This window comes from Bos indicus x Bos taurus, chromosome 22, assembly GCF_003369695.1.
Source record: "Bos indicus x Bos taurus breed Angus x Brahman F1 hybrid chromosome 22, Bos_hybrid_MaternalHap_v2.0, whole genome shotgun sequence".
NCBI classification, from domain to species: domain Eukaryota; kingdom Metazoa; phylum Chordata; class Mammalia; order Artiodactyla; family Bovidae; genus Bos; species Bos indicus x Bos taurus.
The window spans coordinates 48200417-48215263 of record NC_040097.1 but is presented as its reverse complement, the minus strand read 5'-3'; the positions used below and the strand labels follow the sequence as shown (position 1 = coordinate 48215263).

The 14847-nt window shown below is 43.6% G+C and overlaps 1 protein-coding gene across 4 annotated transcripts in view; it reads left to right on the top strand.

Moving 5' to 3' along the window:
• CCR8 (C-C motif chemokine receptor 8) overlaps nt 1–14847 on the top strand; it is a 133302-nt gene that overhangs the window by 116328 nt on the left and 2127 nt on the right. Inside the window, exons 13-15 of one of the 4 annotated variants that reach the window (XM_027523772.1) lie at nt 1423–2004; nt 12857–12969; nt 14445–14507. The gene's annotated coding sequence lies outside the window, so the exon portion shown is untranslated. Of the gene's footprint in view, nt 1–1422; nt 2005–11974; nt 12129–12155; nt 12470–12856; nt 12970–14444; nt 14508–14847 lie in introns of those variants that run through there. The other 3 variants (XM_027523773.1, XM_027523775.1, XM_027523771.1) reach the window with 3 other exon arrangements.

Genomic DNA, 14847 nt, shown 5'->3' with positions numbered 1-14847 from the left:
TTCAGTTTTAGCATCATTCCTTCCAAAGAACACCCAGGACTGATATCCTTCAGAATGGACTGGTTGGATCTCCTTGCAGTCCAAGGGACTCTCAAGAATCTTCTCCAACACCACAGTTCAAAAGCATCAATCCTTCGGCACTCAGCTTTCTTCACAGTCCAACTCTCACATCCATACATGACTACTGGAAAAACCATAGCCTTGACTAGACAGACCTTTGTTGGCAAAGTAATGTCTTTGCTTTTTAATATGCTATCTAGGTTGGTTATAACTTTCCTTATGAATAGTACTGCTATGAATATACTAATACATGTATTTAGTGAAATATATACTTTTGTGTTTGATACATACCTCAGAGTAGCATTGGTAAACCATTGAAAATGTGCATGTTTCACTTTAGTAGAAAAATGCCACATTATTTTCCAAAGTGGTTGCAACAGTTTCCACTCCCACCAGCAGAGTTGGAGAGTTTCATTTGCTCCATATACATGCTGAATTTTATCAGTTTTCCTGCATCTTTTGGGATGACCATGTGCTCATAAGATTTTTTTTCCCATTAATCTGTTAATGTGGTGAATTACACTTCTCATTTTTCCTCGTGAAAAAGGAACCTCTCTTTCCTGGGATAAATCCAAATTGGTCAAGATGTACAAATTGTATGTTGCTTGATTTCATGTGCTATGGTTTTTGTAGAGTTTTCACCTCAGTCTTCATTAGTGGGGTTGGCCTATATTTGAGGGGGGAGGTTGCTCTAATAACTTTTTTTTTTCACAAAATGAAAGAAAATGGCCCCAAGAACTAGGTATATTTAGACAACTGCACAATAGGGTCAGAGTCAAACCAGAACTGGAGATCCAACTCCCAGTTACAGCAAATCTGTACTGCAGCTCTGGTCTAGAACTCTTGGAGTAATGATGCCAGTTCCCTGAAAGGCTATGAATGCTAAGATAAACTCTTGACACCCTCCATTTCTAACAATTTTCGACTCCCTGTTTCTCCCATACTGTTTGGAAAACTGCAAATTTGATTTCCTCCTTGTTCACACGACAAGAGCTTAGCTCAGGCGTTCCCCAGTCAGAGGAATGAAACAAGGCTCTCACAGTAACCCTCCTGGGAATCTTTGGTGATATGTGCCTCTCTGCTGAGATCCCCAGACTAGATGAGTCTCACATACTCAGAAGGAACGGGTGGAGAGCACGGTTGTAGGGGCAGAAGAAGAAAACCTCTGCCTATGTGAACCTGAGGTGCACTCTACCGTGTAGGCTTGGGTTGTCTCTCGCTCGCCTCCACTTTGCAGTGGGGGGGCTCCTCTCCCGTCCCCACCCTCTTGCTGGTGCTGCTGCAGGGTGGAGAGCGCCTGGACCACAAGGCTCCGGCTCGCCCACCCCTCCCTGAGTTATTAACCACAAGGTTCCCTCACAGGAAACTGGTGAAAATGAGTATTCATGCCTCTTCAGCCAAGGCAGTACAGACCTTCAGTGTTTCATCTTTGAGAGAAGTTTGTCCACAAAAGCTTCCAGAACAGCAGCCCTGAGAGTTTGATGGGAAACGGGATATCCACATGGTCTCAAAATATCTCTCATAAATGGCTTATTAATAACAAAGGGAAAAATAGCAACCTTCCTACTGGCAGACAGTTGAATGAAATGAACAAGATTAATATCTCCAGTGCTGGGACTAATGGACATCATGCGTTCCCTGAGAAGGACTCATCATTTCTGTAGCGTTTCTGCTGAAAATATTTAACGTGGACCTAATCACAGAGAATTATCAGACAAATCCAAACTGAGGGACATTCTGAAAAATAACTGGTCTGTATTCTTCTAAAAAATGTCAGTGTCTTAAAAACCAGAAGACGAGGTACAGTTTCTGATCAAAGATGAGCAAAAGGATTTGACAGTGGAATCCGTGCACCATCCTGGAGTGGATCCTGAACCAGAGGATGAAAAGTATTATAAAGGTCATCACCTGACATCGTTGTCACCTGACATCATCTGAAAACTGGTGAGATCGCAAAATAGACTTCTTAGAGAGTAATACCGTGTTACTGTTAAATTTCTTGATCTTGATAACGGTGCCAAGGTGACATAAGAGAATGTCCTTGTTTTTTAGAAATTCACACTGAAGGGTTTATGGAATGTGATGCCAAAATTTTCAGCTGATTTAGAAAAAATATCTATATATCACATATATATGTGTGTGTGTATATATATATATATAGAGAGAGAGAGAGAGTGCACAAGTGTGTCAAAACGTTAACAGTTGGTGAATCTTGGAGAAGAATATAGCAGTTTTTTCTATATTCTTGCAAGCGTTCTTTTCTGGATATTATTTCAAAACAATAAGTTTAAAAAAATGCTTTCATATCTAGCAAATGGAAAACCACAAAGGTAAATGATAAGGATCATCTGGTGGTTTGAATATAGAGTGTCATTATTAACACGTTCTTGGTGCTAGATGTCTTCAGAGGAAATCGCTTATCTTCTTAACCCTTTAAGAAAGGGATCATCACTCCACATGTGCAGATGAGAAAGATGAAGGCTACAGAGGTGAAATAAAACATTCAAGGTCACCCAGCAAAGAAGCAGCAGGGTTGGGATTCACTCGGGTCTGTGTGAAAGCCTTCAGGTGCCACAAATTCCCTGGGATGTGACCCTGACAAAAACTGATCAGAAGAGAAGGTGGCATTTATGTCTTCTTGGTTATAAGCTGTTGGGTCTTAATTCATCTGGCCTTTTCTGAGAACTACCTCTTCTTTCCAGGCACTGCCTTGGATGTAGTGAGTAGAGACCCCCTCCCCTAAAAAAAGGCAAGATGTGTATAAAGTCCAAAGAACACAAGGGTGGACATGGACAAGATCTACAGTGAGAAACAAGGGTTTCTGGCAGCCCAGAGGGGAAGGAAGTTGGTTCCGACTGCCCTGATGATTTTGGGTAGCTCACTCTGTTTCTGAAGAAGAATGATGGACGTAAGAGAAGGGGCACTGGTGTCACCTAGATGGTGTAACCTGGACTGGGACCAGTGCTGCCTCTTAGGAGCCATGTGGATCTTGGGAAAGTTGTCCAAAATACCTGTAGGGCTGATCTGAGAATCAGATTTAGTATAAATGAAATGCTGGTGCAGCAGGTTCGGGGCCTCTTTTAGGAGCTGTGGCCTCTGGGGACCTGGGAGTAGCTAAAAAGAAGACAGAGGTTGGTGGAAATCATATTGATGTTACCGTGTCTTTTCTCATCAAGAAACTAAAATAGAGGTGTCCCCAGCCTGGTTCCAAAATGGATATGCTGAACCAAACTTTAATGCGGGGGAGAAAAGTAAGAGGAATAATGCATTATTTTGTAAACTCTTCTTCTATGCAGGAAATGGATGAATGGTATCAGGAAAGAAAGAGAGAAGCGTCTTAACAGTCTACCTTCACCCTTAACTCAGGAGTGCTTTTCCTGGGGCAGGGGAAGAAGTCTTCCTGGCTTCCCCTTAAGAGTTCCACATATGCCCGTGACTGCCAAAGCATCCTGTCTTTGGCAAACATCCCAGTCCCTAGGCTCCTCCTGCAGAAGCTGGAATCAATAGAATAGACAGTAACCATAGGGGCAGGGATGCAAAGGCGCCCACCATAAGACAACACAGTGAGCTCAAGTTTCACCAGCAGCGGAAATGCCCACTGCCTGAGGGCTAGTACTCAGTTCTGGGGCAGACTCAACCTCAGGCCACTGACACTTAAAAAAGGAGCTGGGGTACTCCCATAACCCCAACCAGGGCCAAACATATAAGCTATGGCCGGCCCCTGAGGGGTGCTCACAGAATGAAGATATCATTACTATGTGAAGTCGAATATGCCACTTTGGTGTAAGGATTATTCTCAGCTACAGGCAGCTGAGAATCAGCCAAAAGAGGAAGAGTTCTTTGCCCTTCCCCTGGGTACCAAAAGCGAGGCATACGTTTCCCTCTGAGAAAGGTGCCCGCCCTGTACCAGAACAAGTGACTCTTATTACCAAAGATGAGTCGCTGACACCAAGTTTAGTGTGCGCAAACAGAACTTATTAAAATAGATCTTATCTTCCTTTAGTTCACTCATATATTTCCTTGACACTTCATCATAGTTCATCATCCCTGGAAGCCCAAACTTCCTTTCCTTCGTTGAAATGGTACATAAGCCTCCAAGCCTAACTGCTTTTTTGAGTTTCACCCCTTTTCTGTGGACACCTGTGGACCTAAACATATTCTGAATAAAAATTATGTCTTTTCTCTTAATCTGCCTTTTGTTAGTTTAATTCACAGACCCTCAGTTACTGAGTTAAGAAACTAGAGGAAAACAGTTTTCTCCCCAGCATATGCTTAATAATGATGAACTCAGACTTCCCTCGCACACCACTTTTTGTCATGTAAATACTTTTCGTCACTGGGAGAGAATTCCAAGTGGATTAGTAATTTCATCTATAATTTAGTTAGTAAGTTATTTACAAAATGGAAACCTCTCTGCTTTGCATTTATCAGTGATAGCCATTTTCTAAATGGCTAAAAACTTATTTTTGAAAAGATACCATATCATTATTAAAGAAAACTTTCAAAAACTTTCAAAATGAAGAGGAACAGTCTAATATCTGACTTTGAATTTCTGCCTGTTCCATTCCAGAATGTGATCCCATGCATCCGTGTCTTGACAGTTGTACCATATATACCACCTTAATCTGCTTTTCTCATCATAAAGATTTTTCTGGGTTTCTACATAGTTCTCATATGAGTTCTTCCTTTCGTTATTCATCATTCTTCAGAGAGCCATTTACCTCCTAGGACTTCTGTGACGAAAGTGCCATGGCTTGCTAAACTCCTTAAAGGGGAGTATAATATATAATTTCATCTTTTTATCTCTTCTAATGACTAGAGCAGTGCTGGGAATATGCTTAGTTCTCAGTGTTTGCAGCCTTAGGAAAAAATGTTCATAGAAGACAAATTCTAGGAATAAAGAACCATGTAAAAGACTAAGAGGTCTTATCAGTTCTTCTTGCATACAATATAGCATAAGTTTCCAGAAAATACAGCTAAAAATACGAATATTATACTATAAACCACACATTTTTCTCCATGTTCAACCCTTCAGAGCAATATTGTGGTCATACCTTTGATTGTATGCAGGCGATGTTCCTGACCACTCTTATACAGGAAATAAATATTTAGCAGTAACAAAAAAGTCTGTTTATTGTAGCTTTGTGGGGAGGTAATCTATGTGAATCTATATTTAAGTTATGACCTAAATCAAATCCCTTACAATTATACAGTGGAAGTGAGAAATAGGTTCAAGGGATTAGATCTGATAGAGTGTCTAAAGAACTATGGACGGAAGTTCGTGACATCATACAGGAGGCAGTGATCAAGACCATCCCCAAGAAAAAGAAATGCAAAAAAGCAAAATGGTTGAGGAGGCCTTACCAATAGCTGTGAAAAGAAGAGAAGCAAAAGGCAACGGAGAAAAGGAAAGATATACCCATTTGAATGCAGAGTTCCAAAGAATAGCAAGGAGAGATAAGAAAGCCTTCCTCAGCAATCAATACAAAGAAACAGAGGAAAATAACAGAATGGGAAATCTCTTCAAGATCTCTTCAAGAAAATTAGAGATACCAAGGGAGCATTTCATTGAAGATGGGCTCAATAAAGGACAGAAATGGTATGGACCTAACAGAAGCAGAAGATATTAAGAAGAGGTGGCAAGAATACACAGAAGATCTATACAAAAAAGATCTTAATGACCCAGATAACCACGATGGTGTGATCACTCACCTAGAGCCAGACATCCTGGAATGTGAAGTCAAGTGGGCCTTAGGAAGCATCACTACGAACAAAGCTAGTGGAGGTGATGGAATTCCAGTTGAGCTATTTCAAATCCTGAAAGATGATGCTGTCAAAGTGCTGCACTCAATATGCCAGCAAATTTGGAAAACTCAGCAGTGGCCACAGGACTGGAAAAGGTCAGTTTTCATTCTGATCCCAAAGAAAGGCAATGCCAAAGAATGCTCAAACTACCGCACAATTGCACTATCTCACACGCTAGCAAAGTAATGCTTAAAATTCTCCAAGCCAGGCTTCAGCAATACATGAACCATGAACTTCCAGATGCTCAAACTGGTTTTAAAAAAGGCAGAGGAACCAGAGATCAAATTGCCAACATCCGCTGGATCATCAAAAAGCAAGAGAATTCCAGAAAAACATCTATTTCTGCTTTATTGACTATGCCAAAGCCTTTGACTGTGTGGATCACAATAAACTGTGGAAAATTCTGAAAGAGATGGGAATACCAGACCACCTGACCTGCCTTTTGAGAAACCTGTATGCAGGTCAGGAAGTAACAGTTAGAACTGGACATGGAACAGCAGACTGGTTCCAAATAGGAAAAGGAGTACGTCAAGGCTGTATATTGTCACCCTGCTTATTTAACTTATATGCAGAGTACATCATGAGAAGTGCTGGGCTGGATGAAGCACAAGCTGGAATCAAGATTGCCAGGAGAAGTATCAATAACCTCAGATATGCAGATGACACCACCTTTATGGCAGAAAGTGAAGAAGAACTAAAAAGCCTCTTGATGAAAGTGAAAGAGGAGAGTGAAAAGTTGGCTTAAAGCTCAACATTCAGAAAACTAAGATCATGACATCTGGTCCCATCACTTCATGGCAAATAGATGGGGAAACGGTGGAAACAGTGGCAGACTATTTCTGGGGGCTCCAAAACCACTGCAGATGGTGATTGCAGCCATGAAATTAAAAGACGCTTACTCTTTGGAAGGAAAGTTACGACCAACCTAGACAGCATATTAAAAAGCAGAGACATTACTTTGTGGACAAAGGTACGTCTGGTTAAAGCTGTGTGTTTTCCAGTAGTCATGTATGGATGTGAGAGTTGGACTGTGAAGAAGCTGAGCACCAAAGAATTGATGCTTTTGAACTGTGGTGTTGGAGAAGACTCTTGAGAGAGTCCCTTGGGCTGCAAGGAGATCCAACCAGTCCATCCTAAAGGACATCAGTCCTGGGTGTTCATTGGAAGGACTGATGTTGAAGCTGAACCTCCACTACTTTGGCCACCTGATGCGAAGTACTGACTCATTTGAAAAGACCCTGATGCTGGGAAAGATTAAAGGCGGAAGGAGCAGGGGACGACAGAGGATGAGATGGTTGGATGGCACCACTGACTCAGTGGACACGAGTTTGAGTAAACTCAGGGAGTTGGTGATGGACAGGAAGGCCTGGCGTTCTGCAGTCCATGGGGTCGCAAAGTCAGACACAACTGAGCGACTGAACTGAACTGAACTGTCTCTGATAGAGGCAGTCCAGCACTTCTGTGTCCTAGAGAATTACCTAGATATGAACTCTGCTGCTGCTGCTGCTAAGTTGCTTCATTCATGTCTGACTCTGTGCGACCCCATAGATGGCAGCCCACCCGCTCCTCTGTCCCTGGGATTCTCCAAGCAAGAATACTGGAGTGGGTTGCCATTTCCTTCTGCAATGCATGCATGCATGCTGAGTCTCTTCAGTCGTGTCCAACTCTGTGTGACCCCATGGACAGCAGCCCACCAGGCTCCTCTGTCCACAGAATTCTCTAGGCAAGAGTATGGGGAGGGGTTGCCATTTTCTTCTCTAGATATGAACTCAGACACCAGAAAATATTTCTAGGAGATGAGATTGCAGACAAAGGAGAATGGATTTAGAAGTCATGAAGCAAGATGTAGAGGAATACAAAGCCATTCTACATTGCATTTTATATCTTTGTCAAGAGGTTTTCTTAAAAAAATAAAGTCTGTCCCTGAGGGTATTCCTTTCAGGATCTAGTGAATGTTTCTGTGCAACAGAAGATGGACCTGGATAAAGCACTGATTCTTGAGCCCTGCATGACCTTGGCTGTGTAGTCTGGTTCTGGCTGCTTTCTTCTAGGATGCTGGGATCCCTGCCTTGTGTCCAAAATTGAGGAATGGAGGCTTCTCTTTAACTCCATCACAGTCTAGATCTGTAGAGCCCAGGTATAGTAGCTTGGATAAAAGCCAGTTAAGGATGCTGTGCTGTGCTGTGCTGAGTCGCTCAGACATGTCCAGCTCTTTGCAACCCCATGGATATAGCCCACCAGGCTCCTCTGTCCATGGGAATTCTCCAGGCAAGAATACTGGGAGATCCTCTTCCAGGGGATCTTCCCAACCCATGGATCGAATCGGGGTCTCCTGCATTGCAGGTGGATTCTTTACCAGCTGAACTACCAGGGAAGCCCCCAACCAAAGATATCAAGTCCTAATCCCTGAAATTTGTAAATGTAACCTTATTTAGAAAAAGGGTCTTTGCAGATGTGGTTAGGTCAAGGATCTTACGATAGAGAGATTATCGTGAATTATTGAGATGGAACCTAAATGCGGTCTCAAGAGTCTTTATAAGATAGAAGCAGAGGGAGAGTTCACGTAGCTCACAGAGGAGACAGCGATGTAAAGACAAAGGCAGAGATTGGTGTGATGTAACCCCAAGCCCAGGACTGCTGGGGCTGCCACCAGGAGCTGGAAAAGCCAAGGAAGGATTCTCTCTGAAGATCCTGGAGAAAGCTCAGTCATCCGAACTCCAAAAGTGTGAGAGAATAAATTTTAATGTTTCAAGCCACCAAGTCTGCAGTAATTTTTTTTTTTTACAGCAACCTCAGTAAACTTGGATACATGGCCAGGGCAGACACAGGTCTACAGGGGCCCAGACCAGCTGTCTGTGATGGCCCTGGAACTGAGCAAGAGGCGGTCCTTTGGTCCAGGCTGTGAGGTCCTCTCCCCAGTGCCTCACCTGACTCCCTCATCTTCATAGCGCCTCATATACCATTCAGCTTATTGGAAAACTTCAGTCCACCAGGTGAAGGAACAGTAAATAGCAGGATTTCAAGGAACTCACAGTAAGGATGCCTGGGAGTATAAGTCAGCCGCAGAAACACCTCTGCTGACTGGGCTTGCCTCTGCCCAAGTCAGGTTGCTCAGTCGAACTTGGCCTCGACCAAGTGGTCCGGCTTTGTGGAGTGGAGGAAACAGGCAGGATAGAGGCCAGCCCACTCCCCAACGCCCCTTGGCCCCTGCTCAGTTACCCTGCACAAAGCAAGGATGTCTGTGCCAAGTCCCGTGCCATCATTCTAGCCCTACGTGGAAGCTGGTCTTGGGGGAATTCCACCCAGTCCCTGAGGCCTGCGTGGCCCAGACGGGGAGAGGTCCATGGTCCCTTCCACAACTTCAGGTAAAGCAGGTATCATAGTTTCCGCCCTTGTGATGTGAATCAGCAGTAACTGTGAGCCCCCGAGTCTCCCTGTCTGTGAACCATTGATCTTTGCTTATCACTGACAAAACTCTTGTAAAAGATCTGAGGTTTTCCACAAACTACGTCAGCCTATGAATAATGTGGGTGAGGGGAATTACCTAGATATGAACTCGGACACCAGCGGTTATTTACATGAGATGAAATTGCAGACAAAGGAGAATGGATTTAGAGGTCATGAAACGAAACATAGAGGAACACATAGCCATTCTAAACTGCATCTAAAGAAAGAAGTTGAAAGTGTAGCATTGAAACGGATGTCAATCCGCCTGGGGGAATTCTTAGCTCGCTCCGTGCGTTTCCACGGGGAACTTCCACATCCCTCCAGAAGGGGGAGCAGTAGCGGAAAAGACAGCTCTGGTTCCACCTCTCTTCCTGACGGAGGTGGGGGGTTGGGGGTGGGGTTGGTGGCGGTGATGAGTTCCTATGACTAGCAGGTGGGGAAATTTTGTCACTTGTATCCGTTGGACCACAAAAGCTAGAGGAATGGGCCCCTTTCTCTGTTACCTTTTTAGGGCAGCCTGAACTCCACAGTAAAGGTGCCCGTGGCTGTAGACCTTCGTGGTGAGGTGACCGAGATGGTCTGGTTTTGTCAGGTTATATCCCTGCTTCTTGATACTGAGGCAGGAGACTGTCCTCAATGCGGATGACTGAACTTATCCCAGCGACCTGGTCTCACAAGCAGAAATAAACCATGAGTTCATCACTTCACAATTCTGTTCCTGAAGTGCCTGTTCTCTACACCGTAAGGAAGAATCTGCTGCATTTCTACACACTAAAAATGAAATATCAGAAAGAGCCAGTTTAAAGAAAAGTCCCACTTAAGATTGCATAGGGATTTCCCTGGCCATCCAGTGGTTAAGACTTCACACTTCCACTGCTGGGGGTGCAGATTTGATCCCTGGTCGGGGAACTAGGATCCCATATGCCATGTGGCACAGCCAAAAAAATTAATAAGTAAAATAAATCTTTAAAAAATCACAGTAAAGGAAGCCCTAAGAATAAGCTTAACCAAGAAGGTGAAAGATGTATACTCTGAAAACTAGAAAATATTGATGAAGGAAATTAAAGATGATTCAATGAAATGGAAAAATATCTCCTCCCCTTGGATTGGAAGAATTAGCCCCCCGTTCCACTGAACCCCAAGGCAGCCACTGATTGTTTGCTGTCTCTGTCATTTTGCCTTTTCCAAAACATTCTCCTGTAGTTGGAGTCATACAGCATGTAGCCTCTTCAGACAGGCTCCTTTCAGCTAGCAATACACACTTTAAGGCTTCTGCTTGTGGCTCGATAGCTGGTTTTTTAAGATCACTGAAAAACATGTCACTGTGTACAGGACCACAGTCCTGTTTATCCATTCGTCTGTCAAAGGACATCTTGGTGGATTCTCATTTTTTGGCAATTATAAGTAACGTTGCTATACATATTTGTGCTCAGATTTTTGTGTGGATATGTTTTCAACTCATCTGGGTAGAAATCAGGAGCATGCTACTGGATTATATGGTAAGCCTATTCTAGCCTTGTAAGAAATTACCAAACTGTCTCCCATAGTGGTTGTACCAGTTTGCATTTCCACCAGCAATAAATGAGAGCGCCTCTTAATCTTCTTTTTGTAAAAAATTAATTGATATGCTTTTCTCTTGTTAATCTTTAAAATATTTGTTTTTATTTATTTGGCTGCACCAGCTCTTAGTTGCAGCATGCAGGATCTTCGATCTTTGCTGCAGCGTGCAGGATCTTTGGTTGTGTGAACTCTTAGCTGCCGCATGTGGGATCTAGTTCCCCGACCAGGGGTTGAACCCAGGCCCTTGCACTGGGACCATGGGGTCTTAGGGACTGGACCACCAGGGAAGTCCCTTAATCTTCTTCCTCTCCAGTATTTGGTGTTTTGATTTTAGCCATTCTAACAAGTGTGTAATGATAATTTACTGGTGCTTTAATATGCGGTTCCCTCTTGTTTTTTCATATGCTAATCTTCCATCTGTATGTGTTCTTTGGTGAGATCTATTTTTGAAGTTTTGGGGTTTTTTTGTTATAGTGTTTTGTTTTAGCATTGTCACTATGTGTGATTTTTAAGCTTTAAAAAAAAGTAGAAGTATAGTTGATGTTCAATATTACATATGTACAATATGACATATCACGGGTGTACACTAAAGTGATTCACAATTTTTAGAAGTTAGACTCCAGTTATAGTTATTACAAAATATTGCCTCTGTTCCCTTATTATTAATATATCCTTGTAGCTTATTTTATCAGAGAAGGAAATGGCAACCCACTCCAGTACTCTTGCCTGGAAAATCCCATGGGTGGAGGAGCCTGGTAGGCTGCAGTCCATGGGGTCGCTAAGAGTCAGACACGACTGAGCGACTTCACTTTCCCTTTTCACTTTCATGCATTGGAGAAGGAAATGGCAACCCACTCCAGTGTTCGTGGCTGGAGAATCCCAGGGACGGGGGAGCCTGGTGGGCTGCCATCTATGGGGTGTCACAAAGTCGGACACGACTGAAGCGACTTAGCAGGAGCAGCAGCTTATTTTATACCTAATAGTTCCTACCTCTTAATTCCCTACCTCTACCTTGCCCCTCCCTCTCCCCACTGGTAACCACTGGTATGTTCTCTAAATGAGATCAATTTTTTTTTAACTTTAAAAATCATTGTAGGGAACATCAGTAGACCCACCCCTATTTTGCCACCAACCACAGATAGATAAGATAGCTGCAGAGAAGCTGTTCTCCACTGAGCTGCAGACACACAGCAGTGCAGCCTGAGACAAAGAAATTAGCAACACTGAAAACCTCTAGAAGGAAGGCTCTAATTAAGGTAGGTATTAATAAGCATCCTTGGGAAAGAAAGACATAAGAAGCAAGGATAGTTTATGTCCTTGGGGTGAGGCCGGGATTTCAGAAATCTGGCACAAGAGGTGGCACTTTTCTTTGCATATCCCCAGTGTTTACAAACCCCGCTTATGTCTCAGTGCCTGTCCATAGCGGTCTAGTGGAGAAAAGCAAACCATGCCATTTCTCTGCAGGATGCTAGGAGGGTGTCAAAGCTCCCCAAGAGTGGGAAGGTGGATAGCAGAAGATTCTGCCTATCCCCAGGCATCTGGGGAGGAATCTATCCTTACGCTGTGTGCATTGCGTCAATGACAGGAAGGCATGTAGGTGTATGTTTCTCAAGGAACAAAGCTGGCAAGCAAATTTCATCCCTGACTAGATGCTAACTTAAATGACACAGGCTGCTGCTGCTGCTAGTTAAGTCACTTCAGTCGTGTCCAACTCTGTGCGACCCCCTAGACGGCAGCCCACCAGGCTCCGCCGTCCCTGGGATTCTCCAGGCAAGAACACTGGAGTGGGTTGCCATTTCACATCCCACCAAACCCTGAAAAGCCTTCTTGGCCTCCTTCTCACAAACTGAAAAGCCTCCTTCTCAGTTTGAAAAGCAAGTCGGAGTTTACTCTGCTACAAAGTAATCTAGAACTTGGAAGTCAGATGGTCTAGATTCTAAAAGATTGTAGCTTTTTTCCTCTTAATTTTTTTTTTAACCCACAGTGAAGTACAGAAAAGAACTAGGATTTGGAGAAGACAGATGCGGTTTTTGAGTCCTGGCTCTGTTGCCTCACCCTTTGTGTAACTTCAGGTACTGGACAAAAGCTGAGACTCAGGTATGATCGTAACTCCAGAAAGAGAAAGGAGATAGTACCTGCTTCACAGGCATGCAAGAGGAATAAATGAGACGCATGTAAATTCTTGTGCTGTGATAAATGGTAGGGCTTGCTAATACTTTCCACAGATTTTAATGATGGAGGAACATGGTGGGGAATGTGGAGTGGATAGGAGGGATCTAGGGAAGAAAATGAGTTGAAGACTTCCTCTTATCCCAGGATATTAGGAGAGCAGAACAGAAGGACCATGAACTGAAAATTGTTTTTTAAAGTAACTGTAAAAGACAAGTGGGGAGGAAGATGTAGGAGGGGAGACTCCTGTTTTGAAAGATGCTAGCCACATAAAAAAGAGACCCACCTCCATACTTCAGAAACTGTCTTAAAATCTATTTTGTGTATATACTTAGGTGAAATTAATATGTTTAAAAATGGCTAACTTGATTCACATTTCAAATTATAGAAATGTGGCATGGTGGAGAGGGATGTCTAAGTGTCCAATAATCAAATGCCTTGGAAAAATCGTTAAGTCTAGATCAAAATTGCCTTGAATGTAAATATCAGTTTGAGGAGAATGATCATGTTTTAAATGTTGAATCTTCCCTTCACGTTGTTCATCTCTGTTGCAGAAGGAAGGAAGGGAGGAAAGGGGAAAGAATCAAAAGCAAATATGGCAATATGCTGGCAGTTGCTAATTCTGAGAGGTAGAACTATAGGTTTTTAAGTTTTCTTGGCAAATTTTGACTTTTCTTATCCCACCGAATCCCTCTGTATTAGTTAGCCTGGGAAGATTTCAACTTTTTAAAATGCAAATAGGCTTTACTTTCTAGAGAAGTTTCAAGTTTACAGAAAATTTGCATAGAAAAGGCAGAGAGGTCCCATGGTGGAGGTGGTGGTGGTGGTTTAGTCACTAAGTTATGTCTGACTTTTTGCGACCCCCATGGACTATATAGCCCGCCAGGCTCCTCTTTCCATGGGATTTTCCAGGCAAGAATACTGGAGTGAGCTGCCATTCTCTTCTCCAGGGGATCTTCCTGACCCAGGGATCGAACCCAGGTCACCTGCATTGCAGGCAGATTCTTTACCAACTGAGCCACCAGGGAAGCCCCAGAGAGGTTCCATATAGCCCCTGTATTGTTATTCTGTTTAAGCTGCCATCACAAAATGCCAGGTGGCTTAAATGACAGGACCTTATTTTCTCACAGTTCTGGGGCTAGAAGTCCAAGAGCAAGATGCTGACAAATTGGATTTCTGGTGAGAGCCTTTAGGGCTGCCTTCACACTTGGTTGTCGTCTTACAAGGACACCAGTCCGATTGGATCAGGGCCCCATCTGGTGATCTCCTTTAACTTGCCTCCTTATTGGACTGTCTCCAAGTTGAGTGACGCTGGGGGTGTCTGGGTCAGTTTGGGCTCCTGTAAACAGAATGCCATAGACTGGGTGGCTGACAACAACAAAATTTATTTATCACACTTCTAGAGTCTGCGAAATGCAAGATCAAGGTGCCCAAGCAGTCAGGTTCTAGTGAGAGCCCTCTTCCAGGTTGCTAACTGCCAAATTTTCACTGTATCCTCACACACTCTAGAGCAGAGAGAGGAAGCAAGCTCTCCTGTTCTTCTCATAAGGGCTTTCTTCCCATGAGGGTGGAGCCCTCAGGCGTGTGTGCGTGATAAGTTGCTTCAGGTGTGTCTGACTCTTTGCAACCCCATGGACTGTAGCTCACCAGGCTCCTCTGTCCAAAGGATTCTCCAGGCAAGAATACTGGAGTGGGTTGCCATGCCCTCCTCCAGAGGATCTTCCCAACCCAGGGATCGAACCTGTGTCTCTTACATCTACCTGTATTAGCTGGCGGGTTCTTTATACTGGCCCCACCTGGGAAGCC